Genomic DNA, 21,672 nt, shown 5'->3' with positions numbered 1-21,672 from the left:
TTCTGCAAAAATTTTCTTCTGTGGGCTTTCACTTTCTTGGTGGTATCCTTTGAAGGGAAAAGGTTTTAAATTTTGTCGCTTGTGCTTTAGGTATCCTGTCTAACCATTGCTTAATCCAGAGTCACTTAGGTATTTGATCCATTTTGATTTAATTTTTTTATGTGGTATGAAGTAGGATTCTAGTTGTATTCTTCTACATATCCAATTGGATATCCAGTTGTCCCAGCACCCATTTCTTATAGTGACAGATTTTTGTGAATTTTTATCTATACTTTCTAGATCTTTTTTGCACTTAGAGATTCTGAGTTTTACTGACTACTCCCACCCCATTGTCCAAAAGGGAATAAATTTACTAACTACTAACTGTGAATAAAGCAGTGTGTTCTGTTTTAGGCGTCATATTTTTAGAAGGACACAAACTGGAGCAGGTTTTTGTAATTGTTATGTCACAAATTTTTTAAAATGGGAAATAGAACACTTGGGAGTGAGAGACGAGGAGAAAGTCCTTGCAGTAGCGAAAAGATTTTCATTTAAAGTAGAGTTAGGCTTGTTTGGTATATAGTTCCAGAAGCTCTGAGTAGGAATTCAGGTAAATACATTTGAATCCTAGAGAAGAACCTTGAAACAATTAGAGCTATGTAATAATTTAGCAAAATAGCAGCACCCTTACACAGAAGCACTCAACATTGGAGGAGCTCAAGCAGAGGCTAAATGATGGATCACTTTGTCATTAAAATTACAGAAAGGATTTCTGCATAGAACAAAATTTGTTGGAAGGTTTTCTTTTTTCCTATTGTAGTTTCCTTTCTCAATCGTGAAGGGTTTTCCCTTCAGAGTTCATCCTTTTCCAGACTCCTGTCACGTAGGAGAATGAGGGTGAGTGAAAATAGGTTATTGTCTTGAGGGATTAAATGATGAAATGATACTCCTAATTTTTAATTAGCTAACATTGTCCTGCATTATTCTGAAAATGAGTCTTATCACATGAGTTAGGGTATGTTTTTGTGTATGTGTGTGTGCACATCTCTAACCTTGTTGGAAAACACAACAGTGGGGATGAGGCACTGTAGCAGAGTGAGAGCGGGGATGAGAACTAAAAAAAGTATTCGTCTAACATTAAATTTAGGCATGGTTGTGATTTGTAGATTATGGAATGAAGAAAGCTTGCATAAATGCAGGAAATGTAAATTGTGTTAGTACAAATGGGATATCATTTTCTTTTCAGAAAAATCTATAAGTTATCCTTCCTGATTCAAGGAATTATGCTCTTTGTAAATGATCTCTTTGAAGAGTATATATGGTTAAAAGGAGGAAGTGTGCTAGTGCGTATCTATACTTCTTTGATAAGTATATTTAAATCCTATATCTTATGGTTTGAAAGAAACCTGATCATTATATAAGCTGATTGAGGCAAATGAATTTAAATACCTGGCCTTTAGACAAAATAATTTAAGGACCTTTTAGTGATAAGATTCACACATTATGCTCAAAATAGAATTTGGAACATGAAAAAATCAGATACCTTTATTTCTTTGAAGTGAGATTTTGGAATGAGCTTTAGAGAAAAACTTCCAAGCTTAGCCTGTTGTATTTTTTTTTCCCTGTTGTATGTTTTTAACATTTATCTTGTTTGCCCAGTTTTAGAGGTTCTACCTTCCCTTTTTTTTTTCTCTTTTCTTTTCTTTTCTTTTCTTTTCTTTTCTCTTTTCTTTTCTTTTCTTTTCTTTTCTTTTCTTTTCTTTTCTTTTCTTTTCTTTTCTTTTCTTTTCTTTTCTTTTCTTTTCTTTTCTTTTCTTTTCTTTTCTTTTCTTTTCTGTCTCTCTCTCTCTCTTTTTTTAAAGTGAGCTCTATCCCCAACATGGGGCTTGAATTTACAATCCTAAGATTAAGAGTCACATACTCTACTGACTGAAGCATCCAAGCACCCCATTATTTTAAAGATTATTTCAAAATCTCACTTTGAGCATACCCTGGAATCTTGGTTGAGAATGCTTAGTTAGCTTCAAACCAAAGCTTTTTTTTCTTTCTGTGATGTTGGTATAGGTATGCCTTAATGAGCAGTTGGTACAATTTGATTAAAATGTAATGTCTTCCTATGACTGTGGCTTTTTAAGGCTTAAAAATTTTTAAATGTTTGTTATTGTGTATATTTTTTAATGCTTAATAATGTAAAAATACTGTTTTGAATATGAATTTCCCCTGAAGTTACTATACATTAAAAAAATTAAAGCATACTATAGAGATTTTCTTTTGGATGCCTAGGTGGCTCAGTCTGTTAAGCATCTACCTTCTGCTCAGGTCATGATCCCAGGGTCCTGGAATGAAGTCCCACATCAGGTTCAGGTTCCCTGCTCAGTGGGGAGTCTGTTTCTCCCCCTGCCCCTCCTCCCTGCTTGTACTCTCTCTCTCTCAAATAAATAAAAATCCTTAAAAAAAATATTATTTTCCTTTGCCTGTTTTTAAGTGTACCACCTAAAGACTGCTAATGTTAATAGGTCTCTTTCCATGACCCTATCAGAAGTTAGTAAAGAACTTCTCTTCTCAATTAGTAGATATAAGATGTGTATATTGCAGTACTGGATAGAATGTGGGGGAAAATACTGCATAATATGGTATTTTTCTATGGCTAACTTTTGCTTATAATGTTTAATAGCTTTATTATTTAAATTTAGAAAGGAATTAATTTTGTTTAAAAAAAAAAAGAGTGCCCCATATTCAACTAGTAAGATCTATATTGTAACTTAAAAAATATTATCGAATTTAGAAGATGAAGATATTATTGGTGCTAATTATTTGGTATTTGTGAATGAGCCTGAAAAGATGGATATGTGACCACCAGTCTTACAGTGTTCAGCCCATCAGTCTTGTATAGCACTTACATGTCTTTTTATGTCTTATTTTAGAGGAGAAGGAGATACTTGAAATGTTGTACCTTGTAGCACCTAATAGAATGTACTTCACTTAGTAGGCGCAGTATTATGGAATGAATAAATTTGACATTTGTGCCCATAAGAAGAGTTTTGGCAAATTTGTCAACACAGATGTATTCTAATTTAAGTATATCTTCTATTAATAGAATACAACTTACTATATTAATCTTGCTTTAGTTTCCAGCATACTGCACAATTTTGACTTCATTTACATTGATTAATTGGAATTGATTAACTGGGATTACCCTCATTTCTTCATTTGTAGGATTGGGGCTGAGGTTGTTTTTCTAATTCCTTCAAGCCCAGTCTCATTCTAGGTTTCCAGTAATCTAGGACTCTTCATTACTTGCACCTTCCATGGATTTTACTTGTTTAGTTTCGAAAAAATCTTGTAAAATCTAAAGGTGAATCTGATGTGATGGCAGTTTTACCAGAAACAGACTTGCCTTCCTGACATCTCACAAGAAATAGGCTCAGTGGGGTTGTAGGTGTTTCGTACATTTCCCCTGTGCCAAATGCCAGAGACTTGAATTCAGAGCCAGTGATGAAAGTTGGTGCATAATGCTCCTAGGCCACCAAATTTATATTATCACCAGATAAGACCCCTCTCTCAGGGAGTTAAGAATTTAAAGAGAAAGTGAATGCCTGTGGCCTGCAATCTACACAAGTTTAAGCTGGTTGAAAAAAATTGCACATTGCTTGGAAGTAAAGGATGATGGTTAAGAGAGATGTGTGAAGTCAAAAATGTGTGAAGTCAAAATGGGACTTTTTTCTGGGAGGAGATAGGCTGTAGAAGGGAAGAAAGAGATTGGCATATAGGAAGATTTCTCCAGAGTTTTATTTTTATCAGCTCATGGTCAGTCTCATCAGTCTTTTTCATCTATCTCAAAGGTTGGCAAACTAAGGCTTGATTTTGGTAAATAAAGTGTTTTGGAGCATACCAAGCCCATTTGTTAAATTACTGTCTATCGGCTGTGTTTGTGCTACAATGGCAGCATTGAGTAGATGAGACAGAGACTGTATGGCCCCCAAAGCTTAATATACTTATCTCTTGGCCCTTTACAGAAATTGCTTGCCAGTCCCTGATCTATATGGCTACCCATTCCTCTCACAAAATATTTTTTTCACCTTTTCTGTAAATTTGAAGTCTCACATACCTTTCACGTAGATTACCTGTTTTTGATATTTTTGCACATTTGCTTTATAATGTTATTAATCATGTCATCATTTTTATTTATCTCATAATTTGGTTGAGGCCATTTCAGAATAAGTTGTACACATTATGATCATTGACTTCTAAATACTTGTGTGTATCCCTTAAGAATAAGGATATTCTTACATAACAGTGCAGCGATCAGATTTGGGGAACAATTTAACATCGATATGTCATTGGTACAATATATTATTTAGTATAGTCCATATTTCAAATTTTGCCAGTTGTCCTGTTGATCTTGTTAGTAGTTGTTTTGCCCTAATCCAAGATCCAGTCCAAGTTCACACATTGAATAATCTTTAATTTGGCCTAGTACCTCAGCCTTTCTTTGTGTTTTATTAGTTTTACATTGACAGTTTTAAAGAATGTTCCTTAGTTTGAGTTTATTTGTTTGCTGGAACAGAGTCAGATTATGTTAACTCTGTTTTTAAAGGATTGCAAAGTATGGAATCACATAACAAGAAAAAGCTTAGGTTAGAATTGAAATAATTGAAATAATTCTGGTGCAAGCATTAAGAGTGAGGCCTGAATACTAATTACAGGAAAATAATTGCTTGTCCATTATTTCTACATAGTTTCTATTGTGTGTATTAAGGAAAAGAAGAAAAAAAAAAGTACAGTATGCTGTATTCCAAGAGCATGGACTGGGGCACCTGGGTGGCTGAGTTGGTTATGCAGCTGACTCTTTATTTTGCTTAGGTCGCCATCTCAGGGTCTTGGATCTAGCTCCACATCAGACTCTGAGCACTTAGCCCTTGAAATCCCCCCTCTTCTCTCCCTCCTCCCATTAGTGTGTTCTCTGTCTCCAATAAATAAAATCTTAAAAAAAAAAAAAAAAAGCACAACGTGGACTTTGAAGTGGTGACATAGTTTTAAATCTCAGCTGTATTGTGAGTAATTGTATAAAGGTGAGGAAATTACTTAACATCTTAGAGTCATTTGTAAAATATGGGTAATACATTTCCTTTCAAGTTGTTTGGGGAAGTAAATGAGAGACCATGTAGAGAGTAATGCAGAGTAAGAGGATGCAACAGTATGTGTTATTTAGTAAAATACAGTGAATTTGGAAAAGAGGAAAATCAGTATGACTTAGAACTGTCAAAAAAAAAAAAGTGGGTGGAGAAGATTGCACTTCACCTGTGATTAGAAGGATGGATTGATTTTTAGATAAACCATGTAGGTGTGAAGAATCCATTGGAAGTTCTGGAGTGCGAGGGGATATGGTCAGATTAGTAAAGGAAATAATGTTAGAGTGAGGAGATTGGAGAAACAAAAACTTTGGAGTTTGAAGTTCTGGATGATAGTCCAGCCTTGGTTGTTTCATCTGTCTGGACTGTGTTTGGCATTATTACCAGCGATTTTCAGAGAGGAGAGACATCACTGATAGGTCGGAGCAGTAAGGAAAGGCTTTCGGCAGGAAGGAGTTGAGATGGGTCTTAAAACATGGGTAGGCTTTCAAGAGAAGGAGGAGAAGGAAAGGGAAGGGCATTCGACAACATGCTAAATTAAAGAAGGCACTATTGCAAATAAACCTGTTCTATCATAGGTTAAGGAGTGATGCATAGAAATTAAAGTTACCAATTCTGAACTCAAGAAGGAGGGTCTTTATAATTAATGTGTGGCATTTAGAGTTGGAGTAGAAAAATGATCCCCTTAGTTATTTAAATAAAAGTTGATGAGACTCATTTGTAATATAACTAGATTCACTTGATGTGACATTGGGGGCGGGGGTGGATGATGGTTTTTGCATAGTTTGTGTAGGGAGCCTAAGGGCTTTCTGTTGGAGAGGAAGATACTTCAAACTCTCTTCTCCCAGAAATAGAATGTACTAATACCAAAACTTAGTGGAAAGAAAGGGCAGCTATAGTCCTGCAATAAAATGACCTTGAAGAACATGAGTGAGGTTGACCTGTAGGCCAGTGAACTAGCATATATGCCAAAAGAGTGTCTGGAACGTTCCTGCATGCTGGTTGATCCTGGAGCTTCTGCAGACCCAGCCACTCAAGTATGGCGGTTGGTCTTGGAGCAAAGTCAGGTATAAACTAAAACAGTTTGAAAAATTGGTAGCCAGTGCTGCTGACTGGACCAGGATCTAGGCCGGCAGCGTGTCACAATGCGGTGGATGGCTGTTGTCTGTTCAGGTTAAATTTCATCCTGTCGTGTGGCAGTAAAGACGCTATTCGGATGGCTGTTCTCTGCACGTCGCTCTACCCCAGCATTCATGGCCTTTCTGCTGGCAGTGGCCCATATCTGTATCCATGTCCATATCCTGTCTAGAAATAAAATCCGTGCAAGGCCTAATTATATGTGAATCCAGCTATTCCTTGAAGATTTAAAAACCTGGCAGTCCAAGGTTTTCTTTTAAAAAATCCTGTTTTTAGTGTTAAAACACTGGGATCTCTTGGTTTTAGAGCAGTTAAGAAATTGACATAAGACAGTTCCTATTTATTATAACGTGCTCACTTTGTTTATCTGTCCTCTCCCCCCTGGATTATGAACTTCAGGGAGTTTCCTTCCTGTTCTGTCCTTAGCATCTGAAATAATGCCTGGCCTCTATGGTAGGCACCCAACGAACAGTAATCAAATTGAATGAAGAGTGTGGTATTTCAAAGCGTAACATGAAAGTAAGACTAATAAGTAAAAGAATTTACAAATGAATTCCTTTAAAATTGTATTAAAGTTTTTATTCTTATGCCCTTTCTCTTTCCCCCTTTGTTTCTGGGCTTTGCCTCAATCAGTGAAAGGGTGAATATGATGAGGTACCCTTTAATTTTGTCTAGGATTCTTAGTCATGCTCGTGGATGACAATTCCATGGCCAGATATTTAGCCTTAGTTGAAAAGGACACTTAACATCCTTTATCAGTATAAAGTCAACAGCTTTAAACTTTATTTTATAGTAGTGATTATTCAAAATTTAAATCTTATTGGTAAAATCCCATACTTAAAGAATTTCTACCTAAAAGTTATATTAAATTTTACTAACTTGTCAAAGATACACCCAGTGGTGGGAGTGTGCAAAAGGCGGAATTTGTTACCTACAGAAAGGAAGTTCATTTCCTGGCCCTGGGTGACCTAGAAAATAAGAAAATTCAATACCTTTTTTTGTTTAATACTAAGGAAGTAATGACTACATATTATAAAATGAAAAAAAAGAGAGAGAGAGAGAGAGAGAGAGACTTCTTTGCCAGCCCTACTTTCAGGAGACAACAGTGCTTTTAAAAACCTGTGTTTTGGTCTTTTGGTGGTTAACATTATGTGTTTATGTCTTTCTTGATCTATTAGCTTTAGACACAATTTATTATTTCTCTTTAACTTTTTTTTTTTTTAATTTTTATTTATTTATGACAGTCACAGAGAGAGAGAGAGAGAGAGGCAGAGACACAGGCAGAGGGAGAAGCAGGCTCCGTGCACCGGGAGCCCGACGTGGGATTCGATCCCGGGTCTCCAGGATCGTGCCCTGGGCCAAAGGCAGGCGCCAAACCGCTGCGCCACCCAGGGATCCCTATTTCTCTTTAACTTTTAAATGAGGTGTCCCTGATAATGTCTTAGTGAAATATGTGTTCTTTAAATAATGCCTGAGGAGAGAAAATTGTTCAGATTGGCATAAAACAGGAGAGTGCAATAAGAGGCTTTTTGGGCAGGAGAACTATTGGGAACCATCAGGAAACACCTTCCTGTGTTTTCCTTTACTCACACACATAATACTTCTGACACTTCTGATCACTGCATGTGTGTGATTTTTTTTTCCCCACACCGAGCAGTTCTCTAGGGCACCAGCTGGGTGTTCTGTAAGTTAACTCAGTTGTGACTCTGTCTACATGGAGTTAGCCTCCGATCCCACAGGGTTGAGGGTTCCATCCCACAGGACTCTCTACTTCAGATGCCAGTTGCAAGTCCCAGTTGTTGCTTCTGAGTGACTGACTATGAGTTGGGAGTTCCCATGACCCCCCCTTGGGTTTGATAATTTGCGAGAACTCAGGGAACTACTTATATTTACCAATTTATAGTAAAATAATATGATGAATGAACATTCAGGTGGAGGAGATGGGTGGGGCAAGGTGAGGTGGGGGGAGGAGGCACAGTGCTCCCTTGCTCTGGCTGCGTGTGCTGCCCTCACAGAACCTCCATATGGTCAGCAGTCTGGAAGCTCTGAATTGCATACTTTTGAGTTTTATATGGGACATGATCGGTCATGAACTCAGTCCCCAGTCCTCCCCTTCCTGAAGGATGGCAGGTGGGGCTGAAAGTTCCCAAGCTTAAATCATGGCTTTGTCTTCTTGGTGACCAGCCCTCATCCTGAAGTTATCCAGGCTCCCACCAAGAGTTGCCTCATTGGAACAAAAGGCATTCTTAACACCCAGCAAATTCTAAGGCATTTAGGAGCTCTATGCCAGAAGCCAGGATCAAAGACCAAATACTAGAACCAAAGGTATCCATAATGCTCTTATTAGGAAATTAGGAGCTTTAGGATCTCTCTCTATATCCCCCTACTATTTTACAGCAACAAATGGATCAAGGTAGTATTCTAAATCTACTTAGAGCAAAAATCTAGTATTTCTGTGTCTTCCTTGTAAACTTAGTCTAGGAATATATCTCTAATTAGAGTTGGACTTCAAGGAGATTTAGCCTCTGCCAAGGCATTCATTCTCCATTCAGAGAATTCCTTTTTTTTTTTTTTTTTTTTAAGATTTTATTTATTTATTCATGAGAGAGACAGAGAGAGAGAGAGAGGCAGAGACACAGGTAGAGGGGGAAGCAGGCTCCCTGCAGGGAGCCCCATGTGGGACTCCATCCTGGGACTCCAGGGTCATGCCCTGGGCCGAAGGCAGGCGCCAAACCGCTGAGCCTCCCAGGGGTCTCCTCCATTCAGAGAATTCTTTGGGGACTTAGGAGTTTGAAGCAATTCTAGAAGTTTGTTTTTGCATGTGTAGTATGGTTATAACTACATTATCTTTTCCACTTTATAGTGTAAAGTCTTTGATCCTTAAATAGATTCTGAATTAGATGTTTGAGAACATTGAGAGTGAAAAGATTGAATGGTTTTTGGAAGAACAGGCTTTCTATATTGGCCTGGAATGGAACCAGCTTCATAGAATGTGGCTTAACGGTAGTCCTCGCTTAAACATTCTACAATATGTCCTGAATTTCTGCCTGAGAACATGGATAAAATAAGGGAGGGGGAGAAAGCTAAAAATTCACATACTGTATAGTAAGAAATATATAAAAGGCCATTGGCCTTAGGCTTCTGGTTTCTGACTGCTTAATACTTTGCACAGTGTGAAAAACAGCAGATTGATGGGGTCAAAATGTTCAGTGGTCTTGGTTGATAGTTCCCCTTATGCTGAACCGATTCTGCTCTTCAGTACTGGTTCTCTGCCCTTTGAATGAAATAGCTAGTTTTACTGTATGTTTCTCGCAATCAATAACATGGAAATAAAGTGGAATTTATTGAAGCTCCAAGGGGAACTTGCTGACTTCTTTCAAATTAGAAAATTAGTCACTGTACTAGTGGAATTAGAAGTTAGACTGACTCAAATTATTAACATCTTTATTACTACACTAGACAAGATGCATATTAATAGAGTTTATAGAGCAGATTAAATTGTCCAAGGAAGCAAACATCAGGGAGAACTGAGAGTGTCCATTGCCTTATGAGGAATTTCCTGGGATGGGAACCTGCAAGTTATTTCCTATTAATGCTTTAAAATCTAGAAGGAAAATAATTTCAGGCTACACAGATATTCAGTAATTTTATGACATTCAAAACCAAAATAAAGGTACCATTTTTAAATGCAGTGTAATTATGGGGAAGGCTTAATGAAAACCTTATTAATTTACACATTATTTGCTATCACTAAAAGTATCCTTCCCAGGAATTCAGTGTTGCTGTTGAGGCAGTAGTTTTTGTAGCTTCTCAGCTACTACTTGGAAGACAGGGTACAGGAATAATAATATTAGACTGGTATTTCTTTAAAACACAGACATTTGATTAATCGAGTACCCAGTATAGATGATTGGTTTTGGTATTAATTAAAAATGAATATTATTTCTTAGAGGCAAAATCTTGACCCACTCCTGCTTTTGTGTCCAGTAATCCTTTTTTTCTTATTTTATATTTACTACTTAATCCAGACATGATACATCATACTGCTAGTAGCAGTCTGTTTAAAAGAAAGTCACATTTTTGTTTTATGAAATAAACTGTTCATTAACATTCATGAAAACACAAAGTGAAGCAAGCACTCTAGACGTTTAGATTAGGTGTACTGATTGATAGTTTATTTAATCAAGTCTGTGGTTCTATTAAAGGACAGTTCAGTATGCCCCATCATATCAAAATCTGGTAAAATAATGACTGCCATTAATGAAGTGCTTTTTATATTTCAGGTAGGGTTACATGCTTGATGTGCATTATCTCGTTTAGTTATCATAACAGTACCCCTCTGTGAGTAGATAGTGTTAAAATCCCCCTTTTACAGCTGAGAGATTAGTTAAGAGCCTCATGTCTCATGCTCAGTAGGTCACGGTGAAGTCACAGCACTCTTGCAGTTGGTTGTCCTCTAGTTCTATGTGTAGTTTCTTAATTCCTAGAATTTGGTAAATAATGGATGAAGCTGTGGAATGGAAAACAATGTAAATATTTACTGAATAAGTGAATGCACTAATATAATTAATTGTAAAGTTCTAGACATTTGTGTGTGACCGTTGCATTTTCTGAAGTTTGCAAATGAATGTCCTGGCATAGGATTGTTAAATGCACATGGAAAAGAGCAGAAGATGTGGTGTGGTTAGAGGAGAGCAAGGATGTGAAATCTGCAGGTTGTTGGGGATGGGGGTTAGCGGAAAGTAAAAGTGATAGGAGGCCTGAGACAGGGATGTAATTTCACAGTAGCCACCCCTAAGCCTAGAGACCTGGAAGTGCAGAAGACCCCCGTTGTAGCCACATCTAGTGAGGTCCTTGCCCCAGGGTTAGAGAGCCAGGAGAGCAGATTTGCCTGTCTTTTTTGTCTTTCCTCCCAGGACCTTGGGGTCAGACACTGATGATGAAAGGCATCCTCCCTGCCAGCTGTCAGCGGTCTGCTTTCTTGAAGTAGTCCAGCTTTTGTCTATAGAACAATGAAGGGAAAATAGCAAACCTTAAACCTTCCTCGGCGAACGTCCGCTGCCGATTCTTCTCCTCCTCGTTGCCTCCCGCCTTGCCTTCGCGGTTCTTCTCCTCTGGCCTAACGTAATCAGTGGGATCAAAATCAAACTGTGTGCCCTAACAAGGCAAAACCGATGCCCTTCAAGAGCAGCGGTTACATTTTTTTTTTTTTTTTTTTTTTTTTTTTTTAAACTTTTATTTATTTATGATAGGCACACAGTGAGAGAGAGAGAGAGGCAGAGACACAGGCAGAGGGAGAAGCAGGCTCCATGCACTGGGAGCCTGACGTGGGATTCGATCCCGGATATCCAGGACCGCGCCCTGGGCCAAAGGCAGGCGCCAAACCGCTGCGCCACCCAGGGATCCCAGCGGTTACATTTTTAAATTTGAATGTGCGCTTTAAACGGCACAGCATTAAAATGTTTCACCAAAGATGTGATCATTACAATAACATATTTAGGTTATGAAATATTTCAGAGCTAAGTGCTTGTTACATAATTGGCCATAGTTCTTATTCTTTATCCTTGGAACAAAAATGATCCTTCCAGTATTCTGAATTTTAGACATGGCTTGCATCAAACCAACGTCTGTCTTTGTTCTTCCGAAGTTTTGTGAGGGAGCGAAAACAATCCAACGATTTTATTGTCCTTGGTTCCTGTAGTCCTGCGCAGGAGAGGTCTTCATTTCAGCCGCTGGCCCCGCGGGGAGAGGGGTGCATTCACGCCGTGTCCGTGTGCTTTGGCCGAGGCATCTGGAGTCGTGAGGCCGAATGGGGCGGCCTTCGAGGTCGGAGCCTGCTCGAGAAGGGGCATAGACATGCAGGCGGGTGCCCTGCGGTGGCGCTAGGCCTCAGACGGGCTGTAGGTGATCTCAGATTCGGCTGAAGGATGTAGCCGATCCAGTCGTGGAGGTGTAGGAACTAAAGTGTACTCGTGAGGTAGGCCCCAGGGAGGAGGTCATGATGTCTGGTGACGGATTAGCTGTGGGAAGGATGGGACGGGACAAGAGGAGAAAGAGCCTTGTTTCCAGTGCAGGCGGCAGGGAGGATGGAGCCCCACCCGCACTGGAGACTTTAGGGAGAGGAACAAGTGTGAGACGGGAGATGAATCCGCTGTGTACACACTAAGTTTGAGATGCTTTGTAGACAGCCCTGGGGAGAATGATGTCCGGTTGGCTTCAAGTAGCTGAAAACATTATTTTAAACAAATCCAGACTCAGGAAGTTGCTATTTTTTATTCCCTTGTCCTTAGTGGGAGGACTTCCATCAGGCCTCGCGTCCATCGCCTCGGTTGAACAGTGGCCGCTGCTTCAGGAGGCCTCAGCTTCAGACAGGACCAAGTGCTGCATCTGCTGCCTGTCGTCAGGAAAACAAAAGCTTCCCTTGCAGCCTCTCAGGCTGGGGTGGCTGGGAGCTCCTGCCCGGCCCCTTTCTGGTTAGAGCTTATCAGCTAGACTGTTTGACGTGGCTCCCCGTGGCTCCCCTGTGGTTCCTCCGTGGCTCCCCCCCCCCCCCCCCCCCCGGCTGCCCCGAGGCTGCCTCTAGCCACGAGAAAGGCTGAGAAGGTGGAAGTTTAGGTGGACCTGTTGTTGCTTTGAACAGAATTGCTGGTACCTCAGCAGAGAGGCTGAAGGCAACTAAATAGTTTTAATGTGAATAAAGAGCTAATTAAATAGTGACCCGACAAAGAAACCGACTATTGCTTCTTTCACTTCAAAATTTAAAAGACAACTGAATTTTCAGACACTCAGGTGCTGCTGCATTACAGCTTTTGGGATGCAGGCCTGTTAAAAATAATTTGGGCCTTAGATTTCATCAAAGTTGTAGGGGAGGAGACTGAGGAGTGTGGGTGGTGAGATTCAAGGAACCGGTAGGCTTTGTAGAGATATTTGGGAAAAAGAATTGGCCAAGTTTAATGATTATCCAGCTGACAGAGGAGATGAGAGGGAAGAGTCAGGGATGACTTCTAGGCGTTTGATTTGGGTGATGAAGATTAAGCCAAAAGCAGAAATGGCTGTGGTGCTTCTGTGCCTTCCAGGACTTTTTGCTAAACTTCCAAAAGAGGAGGAGTATGCTTTTTAAAATTCCATGTTTTCTTATGGGTACTGATACATCATCTAAAAAAATGTAACCTCCCATCCGATGAAGTTACTGATTTCTGTGTGTGTCTGTTTTTAAACACCTGGATCGACATGGTGTTTCAGGAGCTAGTTGTGTGAGATACTGGAGGTCCACCGTATGTGAGCGCCGGGGAGGGATGGGTGGCAGAACAGTAGTATTTATTGGTTGGTGGACTCACACCGTCTTCTGGCGGGTGCCGGATGGTGGTGGCTGGACTGACTTCCCTCCCCGTGGCAGTAAGAGAGGGCGGACCTAGAGCTCAAGGGGTTCACCGCCGCCTTCCGCCTTCCGCCCAGGACGTGGTCCTGGAGACCCGGATCGAGGGTCCCCGCAGGGAGCCCGCTTCTCCCTCAGCCTGGGTCTCTGCCTCTCTCTCTGTGTCTCTCATGAATAAATAAATAAAATCTTAAAAAAAAAATCTGTGTCGTTGCAATAAAGGAAACTTTTTGGAAACAGAGAAGCTTTGAAAACAGACTGCGGAGGCCTGGAGGAGGAGCATGGTTGGGACTCTAGCCCCGCATGCGATGGCCGCTTACTAGAGCTCTTTCTAGAGGCTTCCTGAGGTTGGTCTCGGCCTGGGAGCTGCTCTGGGCGTTAACTAGTGTGTGAAACACACACAACAATACTAGGCAGCTTGTCACTAGATTCAAATGCTCCTAAGGGTGCGAGCGGTGCAGAGTTTAATATTTTGTTGTTTCTGGTAAGAATATCGAACCTCTGGGCCTCAATTTCCTTTTGAACTAGACGTCTTGGCTTTAGCTTCATTAGCCTTCATGTCATCGCAAGAGATTTTCTGTGCTATTTGTAAGATACTTTGTCGTATGTTAGTTTGGTTTTCTGTCCGTGTTGCCCTACTTCTCACTTCAGTTCGGTCAAACCTAGTCATTACCTAAAGGAGGTGAATTGGTCTCATGGAAGCTCTAAGGCCCAACCAAGACAGGACCCGTGACATCCTAGAGGCAGAGTAGGGATGAGGACCCAGCTGTTCGTGAGGAAGGGGTTCACAGACCATTTCTCCTTCTGTAGGTAAGTAACCGTCGTTCGGTTTCTGGCTGTTTCACCTAAAACACAGAAGTGGCGTGTCCAGCAGGATTCCCGGCCGGCAGGGGCGTGAGGCCGAGTGGCCCCTGATGCGTGGACTGCGTCGGGCCTGGGCGTCCGTACAGAGGGAAGGGGTGGCATGTTCTTAGAAGCGAGCCCGCCCCTCGACGGCTGGGTCCCCGGGAAGCTGCGCCCAGGAAACTCATAAACTGACGTTGGTCCCTCTGTGGAGCTTGGAGTCTTTAAGCCAAGGTGGCTTCCACAGCCTGTGGTGAATCCCTGCCCCGCGTGGCCGAGCAGTGACGCGGTGGTGGCAGGCAGAGGGGCGGGGGCAGGAGCTCCTGGACGGCCTGGTGGGCCCACGCGCCTGCCCACCGCACTACCCATAGCCTTCCCCGCTGCGGGATCCCTGGAGAGCCCTCCAGCTCTGGGTAAACTCCGTGGCCTTAGGATTTGTGAGCTCGTCTAATCCAGGCTGAGTCATCAGAGTTCTTTTTATCTGATTGATGAGCCCTGACTTGAGATCAAGAGGCCAGTGAATAGTCACACACAACCGATTTTGATCCTTTTTGTAGGAAAGATAGATATTTTCCTGTTAGTGTTCTTGAAACAATTTCTGGCTTATATTCCTTCTTAAGAAGAAGAGGTTAAGATTTTGTTGCCCTTCCCCCTTCTCTGCGGATCATCACCACCCCCTTCTCATTCAATACTCCTTGCAATCCGGAATTACGTTTTAGGTATGGCAGTAGGCATGGTTACAGAGATAATTTTTTCCAGGAATTTATAGTGGAAGATATTGAAACAAATTCAGCTAATCTTTATAGTTCTGGCTTTGTGCATTTATTCATAAACTAGTCTCACTGTCTATTTCTGTTTTATTCAAGAATATTAAACAAGTCGGGGTGGGGGGAGACCAATGGTTCTTAAGCATTTGAGGAAGTCTTGGTCTGTATCCACACTGATGTTGTTATTTTTACCTAGGTCAGTATTTTAAGGTAATGATGGCAGGTAAATATATGCAGTTACCTTGCACAATGTAAGCATTTGCTGGATGTTTAAAAATTGAGCCTGTATCTAAACTGTAGTAGAACTTAAGTGACCAGACATTCCATTTTACTGGCATTTTTTCTGTATTTGTTTTTTGGGGGTTTTCTGTTTGTGTATCCTGTGTCTTCAAAAAGTTCAAAGCTTTTCAATGTTACTGTGCAAGAATGCTTGTATGAAAAATAGTTGACTAAACAGACTCTGGGCAATAGTTATAAAATTAACATTTATGATGATGTCCATAATACTGTCGTGCTAAATATTTATTTTTTAAACTTTATAGTTTAAAATTGTTGTTTCAAGTAATCTCTGCCCTACATGGGGCTCAGATCCATGATCCCGAGATCAGGAGTCTCATGGTCTACTGACTGAGCCAGCCAGGTGCCCCTGTCATGCTAAATGTTTAGATAAACCTGTCATTTATCATGCCTAATATTTATCCTAGAATTACAGCTTCATAATACATACAGGAGGTGTAGGCAAGAACAGATAGTTTAGAGAAAAAATTAGAAACGCAAATTGAATTGTGTTGAAAAATTGAAACACAAATGACCTCTTTGGTAAATGCGGATTTTCCAGTAATGGCTTCCAAAAACCATGGACATGACCGTAAGGCAGGCTCATCTTCATACGTGACTGCTGCGTACAGAACATAGAACATCCGGTAGCTCTTGCACGTCTTGCAGCTCTCGTTTGATGTACAAACTGGTTCTGACCATCCTTAATTCCTGCAACCTGGAGGCACCGCCGCCTCCTCATAGAAGACTCCTGAGCCCCTCATCCTACATGGACTTTCTCTTTCCTCCGAGCTTATCACCTTCTGTGTAACACGTAGTGTCCATTGTGCCGGAAGTGACTCTGCCCGGGTGCAAAGATCATTATTTAGTGATACATTTTACTAAGTTTTGTTCCAGTGTTATTAGGAAAGGGTTAACTTTAAAAATTAACAAAGTGTAGTCGAAAGGTTAATAAAACTTTTCTTCCCCTTTCGTCCCCAGGTCTGTTGTCTGTGTAGCAGGACAACTCTTAGAGTCAGTAGGAAGAACGGCGACAGTCACAGTCCTGCCATCAGACTTGGCTGAGAGATAAAGCAGAGGCTTTAAATTATGTTGCTTCCTAATCTCCTGAAGGAGAATCGGCTTTTTGGTTTCTGTTTTCTTGATTAACTGAAGCCTCACTAATGGAGACAGTTTATTTCTAGAATGTAGGTCCTTTGTTGTCGATGGAATCTTTGGTTGCTTCGGTATTAGAGAACGGGAAAAGACAAGAGAATCGACATTTTGTTTTACTTGTTTTTTTCCCATATTTACCTGTTAATTATGACTTAGAGTTGTTAAAACATGTAAAAAAAGTCTTTTGCTGTACGCTTTAGTTCACATTATAGAAGTGATTTTTGGTGTCTGTCATTCAACTGTGATAGAAAGCTAAAATACAAGCTCATTTTCTCTTAATTTAAAATATTCATAATAACTCTCATTTCTTCTCACCCACGACTTGCTGAACATTAGGTTTGGCAAAACTTACGGCCAACATGTTTTCTTGCTTCCATTTGCTCTGGTGAAGAGGGTTCATTTCCAGGTCTAGTCTGTGACTCTGTGCCTTCATTGTTCTGTCTCTTTGTTATTTGTTTTTTTTTTTTTTTAATACTTCCCATTGCTATTTTTATAATCTCATGGTAAGTCATAAACAGTTTTTTTTCTTTACTTAGAACCTAATTCTTAAAATCTTTTAATACTGTACTATTCTTAATCCTCTGTGTCCTTTTAAACTATATATATATATTTATAATTATCACTATTTATAAGTATAATTCTAATTATACTAATTACTTTTTATATTAATAAAGATGTGAAAGCATCTTTAGGGACTTTTATAGGGTGGTGCTGTCTTGTTTTTAAATCATAGTTTCTGGTCGGTGGTGGTGTTTTTTTACAATGAACTGGCGTCTGTGTCCATACCTACCAGGCTATCGAATCCACTATCTCTGCAGAGTATGGTGTTATATGATAGCCTCCTTTTACAGATGAGGACATGCTTGTGGTTGTACGAATCTAATGTGAAAGAACTGAACTTTTAAACCGTGTTGTTCTTTCCATTCTACTCCACTGTCCTTTCAATGTCTGAAGATCACAGTGAACTACTGAAATTTTAATACTTTTAAAAATATTGACACCATACACAACGACTTCATTGTTCTGTATGGTGTCACATAAGACAATATTTGGGGACACCTGGGTGGCTCAACGGTTGAGCATCTGCCTTGGGCCCAGGTCATGACCCCGGGGTCCCAGGATCGAGTCCTGCATCGGGCTCCCTGCATGGAGCCTGCTTCGCCTTCCGCCTGTGTCTCTGCCTCTCTGTCTCCCTCATGAATAAAGAAATAAAATCTAAAAAAAAAAAAAAAAAGTATTTGAATGCCTTAGGAAATTTGTTTCCCATAGAATGGTTATATAGTTTTAGCAAAGAATGTTTGAATGATGTTTTTCTTAGTTTGATTTTTTTTTTCTTTTTTAATATATCATTAGCTCATCTAAACTTAATTAATGCTCCATCCTGGCTCGGTAGAATTTTGGGTGTTTTGGGGAATTATTTCAGTAGGTAACACAGTGCTTTGCTTGCTGCCCTGTTTGTGTGTGTGTGTGTGTGTGTGTGTATGTATAAATAGTTTCATTGGAAAAAGTAATACATACCCTTCATGTATTGTCTGTGGCCGCTTTGCATTATAATACCGGAGTTGAGTAGTTGTGACAGAGACCACGTGGCTTGCAGTACCTAGAAGCTGCTGGCCCAGTGTGCGGCCTATCGCCCCGCTGCGAGGGCTAAAGATGAGGCACTTGCAGGATTCACACAGTTGCTGTCGAGGCAGGGGGAGGAGAGGGGTGCTCTGTATTGAAGTAAATAAAATGGAATTACTTAAGAAAGGGGATCTTCTTTCCTTTCCTGACCAAGGAGAGAGAGAGAATGAGAACACACGTATGTCTGTCTGTGTGCCCCTGTCCTTACCCTGTATTTGCGTGCCCTCAGTGGTTCATGTGGACGGCACAGCTTATATTTGCTTGTTTAAAGGTTTCATTTTAAATTTGGTGAAAAAGTTAAATGGAAACCGATTTGGCAAGCTAACGTCAGATAAGAATTTTGACATTTTTTAGAATTACAAATATATCACTTATTTTATCCTATGTTTAGAATGAATTATGTTAAAAGACAGGATAGCCCTGATTTCTTAAAGGACAGTATTTCTGACAGGTTTTTGATAGAAACATGGTAGTTACATGATGATTTTGATTTACTGAAGTCAAAGCATTTATTGGTACTGCCTGGATTGAATAAGAACTCAAAGCAACCAGTCTGTAAGTTTCGGTTTTTCATGTGAAAATCTGTAAAGAAATATTCAGTAGAAACTCACAGGAGTGACTTTTTCCTCCTTCAGCAGGATATAGAAATATAACACTTTAAAATTCTGAACCTAATTTAATTTAATGTACATACATTTTTTTCCTCCGTGTTCAAAAGACTTCAGAATGACTTTTTTTTTTTTTTTTTTGAGAAGAAGGGGGGAGGGGAAGACAGAGAGGGAGAGAGCATCTCAAGCAGGCTCCAGGGCCAGCAGGAGCCCACGGGGGTGTGGGGGGGTAGATTCCCAGGTCCTGAGATCATGACTTGAGCCAAAATCAAGAGTCAGACACTTAACTGAGCCACCCAGGCAACTCAGAATGGCAATCTTCATTTAAATAATACTCTGCTGGCATGTTCTTCATTTTTAGAAACGTGACATCCAGGCCACCCCTGTTGGCCAAGCCGTTTCTCTGGTATGGGACTGTGTCATTTCCCAGGAGAAGGGCTCCTTTTACTCACATATATTGTTTTAAAATGATTGCCTGTGAATCTTATGCCAGGCACTGTTTAGCACTTTATAAAAATTAAGTTATTTAACTCTTAAAACAGTGTATTTTCCATATGTCAAAACAGAGGCACCAGGAGTTAAAGTCCTGTGTCTTTGATGGGCTAGCTCAGCCACTTTCGGAGCCTTGGGGTCCAGTGCAGTCGGTGTGGTTCCAGGGTACAGGTTCCTTCCCCTGTACCATAGCATCCCCCCTCCCCCCCCCCCCCATTTTGTCTTCCTGGAGTCTGAGTGGCACAGAGGAGCCACAGAGGCTGCTGGCGGCAGCTGATACGCTGGAATGCCGAGTTGGAAGGACTTAACAGGGCGCAGGTGCGACCCTTTATGATGTGCGACTGCAGTGACTTCCTTGCTGAGTGGTAGATCCGGGCTTTGTTTGAACATTTCAGTTGATTCGTGTGACACTTTTCCATCATATTGAGCAGGAAAAAAGCACCTTTCTATAACATGTACCTACTACGTACAATTTGTCACATGTAGTAGAGTCTGACTTGGGAGACTCTTTATCCACATGTAGGTAGCAGCTTTGCTCCTTTTGTGCTTTTTAATGATCCCTCCTCTGTTTGTAGTCTTTTTCTGGGTCTCTTTCTGAGATGTCCTCACTACTGTCCGTCCTTTTCCAAATCATTTTTGGATGGTTGAGAGAGGTTGAGTTTATTTTTTTGTTTCTTACCATTAACCTTAAAATCAAATTAATAAGACTTTTAATTTACTTGATACAGTACAGTTCCCACTCTAGTTCTGAGAACTAGTCACTTTGCAATGCTAATATTTGAAAGAAATGATCCCTTCATGCCCTCCCCAATAGATTATTTATTGGAATCTGAGTAGTAAAACTCCCCATCCTGCCCTTTCCGGTGATTTTTAACACCCACTAGAATTACCTGGGGGAGCTTTTCATGCAACTGATGTGCAGATTCTACTCTAGACCAATTAAATCTGAGTGAGGGACCCACTGTGTCGCAATCAGGTTAGAATCTGGAGTCTGGAAAGGTATTTCTGTAGGACAGTTAATCAAAGACCCAACATCCCTAGCAGAACTGTTTCATTTCTGCTGGGAATATATTGTTCAGCAGAATGATTTCTGTGTTATACTAATTAGCTGTTCAAATTCTTAGTGTCTTGATCAAATATTCAACCCTTGGGAAGAGTGAGAAACCTAATACAATGTAGGAATTATATCAGCTTTTTCTTCTGACTTGTTAAGTGCTAAGGTACCTACCTGCCTATGTGGTCATAGGCCGATTTGGTGTAGGCAAAGTTTGATTTTTCCTTGCATCCTGTTATTTCTTCGGTCCCGATGCTATTCCCATTGCCTTCTGTCACCCACCCCTCTGCTTGTTTCTTTCTCCCAAACTACTTAAAAAGTAAAAAGATGAGCTATTATCAGCTTTGTGTTAAGAAGAAAACAGTGTCAGATCTATCATTTCTAAGGCATCACAGATTCTAAGTTGCACCATTAATTTAGTATGTTTTTTTTTTGAAAAAGGAAATTATACTTTGTTGATACCACTTTTGTCTTTAAAGCAACTGACAATAGTGTATATTGATCCATATGTTTTTATATCACCTTTCTAGTATCACAACTCAAGTTTGAGTCTAAGCCTTTCACATCTTCAGATTCTCAACATTTTGAAAGTTAGTGAACTGGAAACTTTTGATGGGTAGATGTAGTGCCTAAAAAATAAATTTGACTTTCAGTAACACTTGAAACTGCCCAAACCAAACTTTAATTTTAAAAGCTCTGTGGCTTACATAAGAGAATTTGTATTTTTTATTGTCTTTAATTGCATCGCTTAGTCTCTGACAGGCAAATTTCAGGGTACTTGATAGCTTATTTGTCTTATTTTTAGACAATTTTTTTTTTGGTATAAATTTAATACAGAATTCAGCCTCACATAATGCTACCAATGAAACTAACTCAACTGAAGTAAGGAGGAGGAGGAGGATTAGACACCAGTGCGTGTTTAAATTGTTTTTGATGTGGTTTTATGGTATTGAATGTATCTGATTTTTAGGAAATTGGGATCATAATATACAGCTTTTGAATCCATTTATCCTGAGTTACCTAAATAATAAAGGGAAGTGGAAAATTATAGCCATTGATGGCGGAGCTGTTTGAGCTGCTTTTCAATCTGATCTCAGAGTTGGTCTCCTTAGGATACTTCCTCTGTTAAGCTCTTTCCCCCTTTCCGCGAGCTGCATCATCTGCATTCCTAGAATATTATCTGTGTATGTGATTGGGTGGGAAGCAAAATGGGGAGAGGAGAGTACAGACA

General features: G+C 40.2%; 1 protein-coding gene and 1 long non-coding RNA gene across 11 annotated transcripts in view; one reads left to right on the top strand and one right to left on the bottom strand.

Annotated features, from left to right (window-relative positions):
* The window catches only part of TBL1XR1 (TBL1X/Y related 1), a 166,420-nt gene that overhangs the window by 57,525 nt on the left and 87,223 nt on the right, over nt 1-21,672 (top strand). The window lies entirely within an intron of this gene.
* LOC144302744 (uncharacterized) lies at nt 10,409-20,318 on the bottom strand. Of its 2 annotated transcripts, XR_013369781.1 has the most exons (5): nt 20,278-20,318; nt 19,858-20,073; nt 18,183-18,376; nt 11,281-11,367; nt 10,409-10,758 (listed from the first exon to the last, which is right to left on the bottom strand). It is a non-coding gene; the product is annotated as an uncharacterized LOC144302744 (long non-coding RNA). The 2 variants fall into 2 exon arrangements; XR_013369782.1 differs by lacking the exon at nt 19,858-20,073.

This window comes from Canis aureus, chromosome 31, assembly GCF_053574225.1.
Source record: "Canis aureus isolate CA01 chromosome 31, VMU_Caureus_v.1.0, whole genome shotgun sequence".
NCBI lineage: Eukaryota > Metazoa > Chordata > Mammalia > Carnivora > Canidae > Canis > Canis aureus.
The sequence above is the reverse complement of the archived record's forward strand: the minus strand, read 5'-3'. Positions and strand labels throughout refer to the sequence as shown.